Source organism: Orcinus orca, chromosome 1 (genome assembly GCF_937001465.1).
Source record: "Orcinus orca chromosome 1, mOrcOrc1.1, whole genome shotgun sequence".
In the NCBI taxonomy this organism is placed as follows: Eukaryota; Metazoa; Chordata; class Mammalia; order Artiodactyla; family Delphinidae; genus Orcinus; species Orcinus orca.
Window position 1 is genome coordinate 177,246,575 of NC_064559.1, and position 9,682 is coordinate 177,256,256.

The 9,682-nt window shown below is 57.7% G+C and overlaps 2 protein-coding genes across 8 annotated transcripts in view; both read right to left on the bottom strand.

Moving 5' to 3' along the window:
• Nucleotides 1–9,648, bottom strand: part of PTPRF (protein tyrosine phosphatase receptor type F) — an 86,267-nt gene extending 76,619 nt beyond the window's left edge. For 4 of the 7 annotated variants that reach the window (XM_049693980.1, XM_004266335.3, XM_049693977.1 and 1 more), the window contains exons 1-2: nt 9,484–9,637; nt 2,088–2,164 (exon numbers count right to left, since the gene is read on the bottom strand). The gene's annotated coding sequence lies outside the window, so the exon portion shown is untranslated. Of the gene's footprint in view, nt 1–2,087; nt 2,165–3,428; nt 3,469–9,483 lie in introns of all 7 variants that reach the window. The other 3 variants (XM_049693971.1, XM_033421914.2, XM_049693966.1) reach the window with 2 other exon arrangements.
• The window catches only part of SZT2 (SZT2 subunit of KICSTOR complex), a 227,496-nt gene that overhangs the window by 63,765 nt on the left and 154,049 nt on the right, over nt 1–9,682 (bottom strand). The window lies entirely within an intron of this gene.

Here is a 9,682-nt window from a genome sequence, read left to right on the forward strand (position 1 = left end):
ATACTGAGGTTGAGAAACCCTGATGCAGACGGCAAGATCCTTTGCCCGTGTCACCTAAGGCCTGCTGCCCTGGTCCCTGCCCCAGAACTCAGTCCCTATGGGTACCCTGGGCCCCAATACCCCAGGTAGGCTTGACATATATTAGCTGTACCTAGGCCTAGGGACCTCACAGCACCTTCCCCTCCCCCTCCAAGTCAGTCTTGCCTCCAGAGCCGGGCCGTACAGCACACCCCACCCCTACCCCTTCAACAGGCCATCAACAAGTGGCCTCCCCAGAGGACAGAGGGCTCCAATTTCAGGCACCTTTTATGGTGAGACTGGGCTCCCAGGAAGGTCAGACTCATCATCTGAGGATAGCCAGGTGAAAGGTATCTCCACACCCACCCTCCCCATCTGACCTTTCCAACCTGTGACACAGCCTTCCTGCCGCACCTTCTCCATAGCCCCATGGCTCACCTCACCACGCACGGGGTCTGGCCCCCAGCAGACACCCAATACATGCTCATTTCCCTTCCACGCCCAGACCAGACCCATCTCTTCCACAGCCCTCTTCGCCAGCCATCATGCAGAACTGTCCAGTGGGCCCTACTGGGCCCTGAGCCAGAAGGCAGGGTGATGAACAAGACAGTCATGGGCTCTGTCTTCAAGGAGCTTACAGAGGATGGCCCAACCAGAACGCATCCTCCCCAATCCCACTCCTTCTCCAGGTCCCCGTCTCCGTGACAAGCACCGCCACGATCAGCCACCCAGGCCAGCCAGGCCTCCTCAAATTCTCCCTTTTCCTCATCCCACGTATGTCACTGGTCAGTACGTTTGAATCTGCCCTGGCTCCACCCCAACCACTGCCGTGTTAGGAAGACGTCATCAGCGCCCATGTCTTCGGTGGGCTTCCTGCCCCTGGTCACTCCCTTCCAGCCCATCCTGCAAACAAACCAAGGCCCCCTTTCAGCTTACAAAAATGCATATCTGATCAAGGCCCTCAGCTCTGTTGGCTTCTTTATCCCCCAGGAGACATGCAGATAATGTTTCATGAATGAACGAGCGAATGGGCAACGGGTAGATGAAGGTGTGGATGTTGCTTCTCTGCTTAAGAACCCTCAGTGCCTTCATACCACCCTCAGGAGAGTCTACAGTCTTTATTTAGCCTGACAACCAAGGCCCAGCACACTCTGACTCCAACCTAACTCCCCAACCTCATTCCCTGTAACTCCAACCCACACGTCTGTGCTTCTAGCAGAAAGAAAGAAGTGGACCTCAAAGAGACGAAGAAGGATGGGCCCAGATCCTGTGAGTACCTTGCTCTTTCTACCACAACCTACAGTTCGGAACAGTCTTTTCTACAGAAACATGGTGAATGGGAAGCATAGAGATCCTGGTGTAAGTCCTAGAATGTTACCCGGAAGCCTATTTCACACCTACAGCAGCTGACGAGCTGTATATCATTCCCCACCCACCTCCGTCACCCACTCTGGCCAGAAACCCAGGAGCCATCCTCAACACCTCCCCTCCCTCATGCCCCACATTCAACCCTTCACCATGTCCTGTCTACTTGGCTTCCCTAAACACTCAAATCCCTTCTCTCCACCTCCATCACCGCCTTCCTGGTCCAGGCCTCCATCACCTCTCTGCCACACGCACACTGGATCATTCACGCCCCTAGTGACAACCCTTCCACAGCTCTCCACCGGCCTAAGTCAAAATCCAAGCTTCGGGCTTCCCTGGTGGTGCAGTGGTTAAGAATCCGCCTGCCACTGCACGGGACACGGGTTCGAGCACTGGTCTGGGAAGATCCCACATGCCACGGAACAACTAAGCCTGCGTGCCACACAACTAAAGCCTGCGCGCTGCACAACTACTGAAGCTTGCACGCCTAGAGCCCGTGCTCCTCAACAGGAGAAGCCACTGCAATGAGAAGCCTGCGCACCGCAACAAAGACGCGGCAACCAGAGAAAAGCTTGCGCACAGCAACGAAGACCCAACGCAGCCAAAAATAAATAAATTAAATAAAATAAATTTAAAAAAAAAATCCAAGCTTCTTGGCCTGGCCCTCGGCACCCCTGCCCGGCCACAACCTGGGGGACACTCACCAGGACTCTGACTGCTCACGCCCGTCACTCTTGGACAACCAGCACTGAGGGCAGGGCACTGGGGCCTCTGCTCCTTCCTGGAAAGAGAGAAAAGGATAAGGAAACGTTAAGAATTTCATTACAGCAGAGCAGGTATTGACACAGAAAGACATTCAAAATTTGCTGTTTACGAAGGGGGAAGAAAAAGCAGGTTATGGAACTGTTCCTGCAGGACGAGCCCCATTTAGAAAAATGCCCATCTCTTCACTTCATTTACTCACTTCTTCCATATTCCTGAGCACCTACTACGTGCCAGGCTTTCTGCCAGGCACCCTGCATATAGCCGTGAACAACACAGACCAAGTCCCTGACCTCAGCAGAAAAACTTGTGTCTGAACTCCTCAGCACCACCCTCCAGCACGGCAGTCGGCACCGCCCACCTCTGTAGCCCAATCTGGCCACGCTCCCTCTTGCCAGCCAGCCAGCCAGCCAGCCCGCCCGCCCGAAAACTTCCTCTTCTGGTCCTCAAATGTGCCATCCTCTTGCAGTCTCTCAGCCTTGCCCGGGCCCTATGCCACTGCCTGGACCGCACTCCTCACCTCTTCTAGCCAGTGACCCCTCGGATCTCAGAGCCAACAGCATTTTCCAGGATGTCCTGGACTACACGCCTGGACCTTGCCTTGGAGTGGTGACCACGACATGATTGATATGATTTATTTATTTACACAACTGCCGAGTGGCCGCTGAGTCACAACCATAAGCTCAGTGCGTGCCGGCTCACCTCCGTGTCCCCAGCACCCAGCAGAGAGCCGGCACATAGTAGGTGCTCCATCAAGATATGCTGACGAACGCGCGAATGAGCTCGCAGAAAACAGCCCAGCCTGGGAGGGCCGCGCCAGCACCCGTGCAGCCTTCAAAGAAGCTTCAGAAGCAATATTTATTTCTGCCTCTCTGCTGCTCTATAATTTTTATTTATTTATTTTTTTAAATTTTTTTATTTTTTGCGGTACACGGGCCTCTCACTGTTGTGGCCTCTCCCGTTGCAGAGCACAGGCTCCGGACGCACAGGCTCAGCGGCCATGGCTCACGGGCCCAGCCACTCCGCGCCATGTGGGATCTTCCCGGACCGGGGCATGAACCTGTGTCGCTTGCATTGGCAGGCGGACTCCCAACCACTGCGCCACCAGGGAAGCCCTGCTCTGTAATTTTTAAAATGAAGGTGTGCCACTGGACGCCTCCTCCGCTGGCACACACAGGGCGACAGAGCCCGGCGCCTTCCTTCCAGGACAATTACTGAGCTCCCACCAGTGTGGGCCCCGTCCTGAGTGGGGGCAGGGGTCGGACACGCCCACACCCTCTCACCTGGCACCTGGGAACCAGCCTCTCTTGAGACCGACCGCGTCTGCAACACAGGGGAGTTCCTCGTGCCTGAGCATGGCCAGGACAGGCCTGGCCAACCCACGACCACCCGCGCTGACCCTGCAGCCCACACCCTCCCCGGCCTCCATCACCCCTCCCCCCACAGCTCACAACCCAGGCCTCAGGATGGCCGCAGGCTTCCGTCTCCCAGCCCCCCAGCTTCTCCGCAAAGTTCCCTGTGGCCTCCCCGCTCCCAGCACACAGGCTGCCGGGCAGGTCTGGCCAGACAAACCAGCTTCCGTGTCCCAAACTCAAAGGCCCGTTTGTCCGGCGACGCCTGCCGGGGCCTCACAGGGCCAGATGTGGGGCTGTCAGCTCCACTGTTGCTCAGGGACCCTGGGGCAGAGGGGCAGAGTCTGAGGTAGAGAAGGGGGAGGGTCCCCCAAGCCAGTTGCCCTCCTGCCACGCCTGAGGCCACACCAGGAGCACTGGGCTTGGCACCTGGACCCAAGCTGAGCAGAAGCCACACCTGGATAGAGGAATGTGCCCCAGATGGCCTGGAGGTGGGTCAGGCAACAGACATAACAGGAACAGAACCCTGCACCTGGAAAGACCCTACAGCACAAAGAGGATTCTAGAAGAGCCAGATCAGCACCTGGAACCACCAGGGTCCCAAATGACCCAGGAGGGCAATCAGAACCACCTGTCAGAGTCACCAGCAGCAGCTCCCAGAAGCACCCCAGACACAGCAACAATCAGGGCTGCCGGGTGTGCCCAGGAGACCAACTAGAAAGCTACTCAGGAACGGCCTGACCGGTACCGGACCCAAGTTAGGAATCGCTGCTTGGCACCCACAAAGGCCTCATAAGGGGTGAGGTTGGCAGCCATGACCAAGATCAGGTACGCAGGCCTTGGCACCAAGCCGGAGCTGGCCCCTGGCAGGGCTCTCCGTCATTTGCCAAGGCTGGAACCTGGCCTGACGGCGGGACGAGGAGTAAGCTGAAATCTAGAGGAGCACGGACGCCCCTCTAGAGCAGCCCCCAGGCAGCCCTGGTAGCTGCACCGCAACAGTCCCCAGAAACGGCTAAAACACTGCCGAGGAGCCCAAACCATCGTTCTCAGATCTGGAGGTTGTGGACACAGAGTCTGGGTGCATCCGGACCTCAGAGGCAGACACCCCACTAGAGGGCCCAGGGCCCAGGGTGGGTAGGGGGGACAGGGAACCCAACACACCAAAGCTGCTCCTTCTCAGAATCCCCTTCCACCCACTCCCAATGTGGGGTCTCTTCCCCAGGGCTTCATCCTCTAGTCTTCTCACACCAGCCCACCTGAAGGTCAAATACACCTGAGCAACACACACAGTCCCAGCGATGACATGAGGGCTGAGGGCTGGGCACTTGGGTTAGGTTAGCCAGCTAACCTAAGCTCAGAATTGCAGCTACTTTAGGTGAGCAGGTGCCCAAACCTTAACAATGTCTAGTTTTTAAAGCCGCTCCCACTGAGATTCTGATGGGGATGGTTTGCACCTCGCCCTTTGAGGATTATTACAATAACAACTGCTAACACTGAGATGGCAGTGCTTATTAGATGCCAGGCCCTATTCTAAGAACTTTCTGCACATTAACTTCAATCCTCACAACAACCCTGTGAGACATGGAAGTTTGTTATACCCATCTGACAAGTGGGAAAACTGATTTAGAGATGTTACGCCACTTGCTCAAGGTCACGCTGCTATTAAGCGGAGTTGAACCCAGCGGTTTGAAACTAGAGTCTGCGCTCCTCACCACTGAGGTTGTCTTCTCTTGAACACAGCTCTACACCCTCTCGTATAACTCTCCATCCTTCCTCTGGCGCAGACCTCTCTCCCCAACTCCAGATCCTCACACACAACCACCTCCTATAAGTCCCCCACCCGACCCTCAAATGCTCCAAGCATCTCAAAAACAACATGTCCAGCCCTGAGCTCATTATCTGTGCCCCAAATCTACCTCTCATCCTCAAGTCCCCAGCTCAGTGAAGGCCTGACCCACTCACTCCCAGGAACCTGGACCCCTTCCTCTTCCTCACCCCCACATCCAATAAATCATCCTGCCCTAATAAATGTGCCTTCTAAGTGGCTCCATGCTACCAAGCCACAATTCTCTCTCACCTGACTTTACTTGTACCCTTCTCCTCACTGGGTATCCTGTCTCCATTTACTTCCCGTAGCCACAGAATCCTCTTCCAGAAGCATGAATCCGATCATAGCACATTCCACACCACACCACACCACACACACACACACACACACACACACACACACACACACACACACACACACCCTCAAGCTTTAATTCTTTGATATCTCCCTTTTGTGTTCTCACAGTAAAGTTACAGTAACTTAACAGGTCAATAGAGATCCTCTGTGATTTGCCATATCTCTGAACACACCACTAGTGATAAGATCTCTGAGTGTTTAGTCATATTGTTTTCTTTTCTGCCTAGAGTGCCCTTTCTTCAATTGGAAAACTCTTATTCATCCCTCAAAACGCAATTCAGATAGCCTGTTTTCTTGGTCTTCTTTGAGACTCATCTCTCCTTGACCTCTGAACTCTCCCCTGCCTCGTGGTGAACTCCCCCAATCTTGTAACCTCAGCTCAAAATTGCGGCTGCTTTAGGTGAGCTGTTGCTGAGCTCAACCTCAGCGGCTCCTAAGGGGTGGGCTGCCTCTTCTACACAGTTGTTAGTTCCACAGGAAGCATGGCAGCCTGGCTGAAAGTGCCTAGCCCAAAGTCTGGCACACACTCGGCAATCAATAAGAGGTTACTGAATTGCTCTGCCTTCCCATGATGCAATCTGTTCCCTCGGGACCATAAGCTCCTCAAGGGCAGGGCCCTGGCTGCAAGCTTGGCCCAAGAACACGGCAGTGTCAGTCACATGGGAAGCGACCGCTACTGCTGCTGACACACTGCCACACAGTCCCCTTAGATTCTCACGACAGCCTTGGGAACTGGCCAAGGTTGGATGACCTCTCCCATTTTACAGGGGGTGAAACTGAGACTCAGGGAGGAAGGGATCTCCTCAAGTTCTCAAACTGGAAAATGAAGGGGCTGTAGTATGTGTCACAGCCTCTGTAGGAAGAGGTCTGGGTCCCATCTCCCTCTGACTAAGGGCCCTCAGTACTGGACTCCTACAGTTAGGACTGATGGGAGAAAGAGTGGAGGGAGCGCAGAGAGCCAAGGCCAGCATTTTGCTACACATCAGTAACAATTCCCAAGAAAAGTAGCGAGTCTACTCTTACAGCAACCGCCCCCCCCACCGCCCCAACCGGTTCACCAGCACCCAAATCCAGCCTCCTCTCCTAGAAGCCCTGGACACCACACCCACCCTCACTACGTGCACAAGGTTGACAAGAGGGGAGGCCAGGAGCTGCAGGCGGAAGGAGGGAGGAAGGAATTGTATGAAAACAATTTCCTTGTTAAAGGAAATAAAAGAGGGAAGAGGAAGAGCAAATGGAAAAGAAAACAGAACTACAGAGACATTTCAAATGTCTCTGAGCAAGCAAAAATGTGCGAGAAAGTGTGTGCACACGATTCCCTGGTGGCACAGTGGTTAAGAATCCGCCTGCCAATGCAGGGGACATGAGTTTGAGCCCTGGTCCGGTACGATCCCACATGCCGTGGAGCAACTAAGCCCGTGCGCCACAACTACTGAGCCCGTGCACCACAGCTACTGAAGCCCGTGCGCCTAGAACCCGTGCTCCACAACAAGAGGAGTCACCACAAGGAGAAGCCCACGCACCGCAACGAAGAGGAGCCCCCCACTCGCCACAACTAGAGAAAGCCCGCGCACAGCAACGAAGACCCAACGCAGCCAAAAATAAATAAATAAATAAATAAACGTATTAAAAAAAGAGAAAAGAATGCATGAGACTGCAAGTGTGCACACACCCTCCCTGGACTGTGCATAGGGGTGCAGTGAGAGCACAAGCAAGCACACAGACCGGTACATGGGTGTGCAAGCACAGCAGATTTCTGAGCTCTGGCTGCCATGCAGGCCCAAGTGTGCAAGTGTGAGGGCACTCAGGAGACAAGTGGATGTGGAGTGGGGGTGAGGGGTGGGAGGGTGAGCTGAGTGTGGAAATGAGAGGGCTGTGAGTGTGTGGCCTGGGCCTGGGGCTGCGGATGTGGAGGGCTGCGCCTGGGGAGGTACACCGGCTCCTTGTTGAAGCCCTGGGCTCATTCATATAATCAGTGAAAAACGGGGATTTTCCTGCTTCCTGAAGCAGGCGCTGATAAGGAGCCAAGCATAGAATTTCCTGAGGTTTTCTGACAGAACCCTGCTCTGGATCCCAATGGATCCCTCATGCCTCTCAAAGGATCCCTCAGCAGATCTCCTTCCTTCTCAGGGGATCCCTCACCATTGAGGATCCCCCTGGAAGCATCAGCCGTTGATCCTTCTCCAGGCCTCACACCCCAACGCACTTCTCGGGATTCTCTGGCCAGATCCCGCACCAGGTCACTCTGGATCCCTGCCCCCATCTGCTCAGGAGCCGAAGTGGAGCCTTCATCACCAGCACGCAGCAGTCCAGCCTCCCAGGCCTGCCCCGCTGCCCCCAGGGGAATCCAGAGGACCACCTCCTCCCTCCCCTCCTGCCAGCAGCCTCCCTTCCTTTTCACAGCTCAGACAGGTACCAGGCTCCCACCCACCAACCTGCTCCAACTCGGGGCCCTGCACTGGGGGTGGGGGGGGTGTTGAAAACGGAAGAAAAACTAGCCCCTCCCCCACCCTGGGGTGGAAGAACCAGAGGGGCAGCATTCCAGAGAAACGGTGAGGAGGCCAGCTAGCAGAGGGGCGGCAGAGACTCCAGTCAGAGGGAGACAGAGACACCAAGAGACCAGCGAGAGACACGACAGAAACCCGGGAAGGGAGACCCAGGGATGGGGGAGGGAGCACAGAGAGACCTGGGAAGAGAGAAAAGACACCCGGGGAGAGCACAGAGAGACCCGGGGAGAGAACACAGAGACCTGGCAAAGAGCACAGAGAGCCGGGAGAAAGAACACAGAGACCCAGGGAGCGAGAACAGGGAGACCCCGAGAGAGTCGCAGCCAGCTGAGAGACTCCGGGATTACTGGGGCGGGGGAGGGGGTGGGGTGGGGATAAGACTGGGAGGCCGTGACACAGGGAGACAGAGATACAGAGACGTGGAAGGGCACAGAGAGGCACCGACACACGGAGGGAAACGGAGAAAGAAGCTGAGACAGGATCGTGGGCCAGCGATGAGGACCGCGGCACACACCAGCACGGGACGGGACGCGGGGCGGCGACTGAGTGAACTTTCCGGAGCGGGTCCGAGTGGACACGTCCTCACGGGACAGATCGCTCCAGGGCCTTCGGGTCGCGGCACCCGGGTGGGGGCGGGAACAGCCCGGCCCGGTCCCTCCCTCCCCAGCCCGCGCCGGCGACCCCGCGGGGTGGGGGATTCCAAACTCACGCCCCGCGCACCCCGGGACCGCACGTGCGCCCGAGCCGCGAGCGAGACGGGGGCGCGGCGGCTGCGGATCCCCCGCCGACTGGGAGGGGGCGCCTGTGAGGCGGGGGCGCGGCCTGGACCCGCCCGGAGCTGGGGTGGCTGAGGGAGGTCGAGGGCCGCCCCCGGAGCGCATCCGCGCTGGTAGTAGGGGGAGACGAGGCGGGACCCAGGAAGGGAAGCACGGATGCAAAAGGGAAACTTTGCGCTGGGTGGGGGGGCGCGGGCTGCGGCTCAGGTGCGGCGGGAGGGAGGGGGAAAGGGGGAGGAAGGGAAAGGCGGCGAGGGGCGGCGGGGAGCTAGCCAGCCGGCGGCGGGGTGGGGGGGCGCGTCTGCCGCGGGGTAACGCGGGGAGGAGCCGCCGGGCTTGGGGCGGGGGGGCTTAGCCGAGGTTGCGGGCGCGGCAGGTGGGGGCGCGGCCCGGCCTAATCGGCACCCCCAGCCCCCCGGGACCGCCCCCAGCTCCGCTCGGCGGACGCGGAGAGAGGGCGGAGGAGTGGGAAAGGACGGATGCGGAGGGGACTGGAAGGGGGCCCGGGGGTCACTCACCGCCTATCCAGGGGCCGTCGGTCCGCATGTCCCCCCCAAGCCGCTGGGGCCGCTGCTCCTGCTCCTCTTCTGCCGCCGCCGCCGCCACCGAATCCCACTCCCGCCACAGCCACCCGAGCTGGAGCCGGAGCCGGAGCCGGAGCCGCCGCCTCTGCCGCCGCCGCCACCGCTCCCGTCGCTCCCGCGCCAGCTCCAGCCG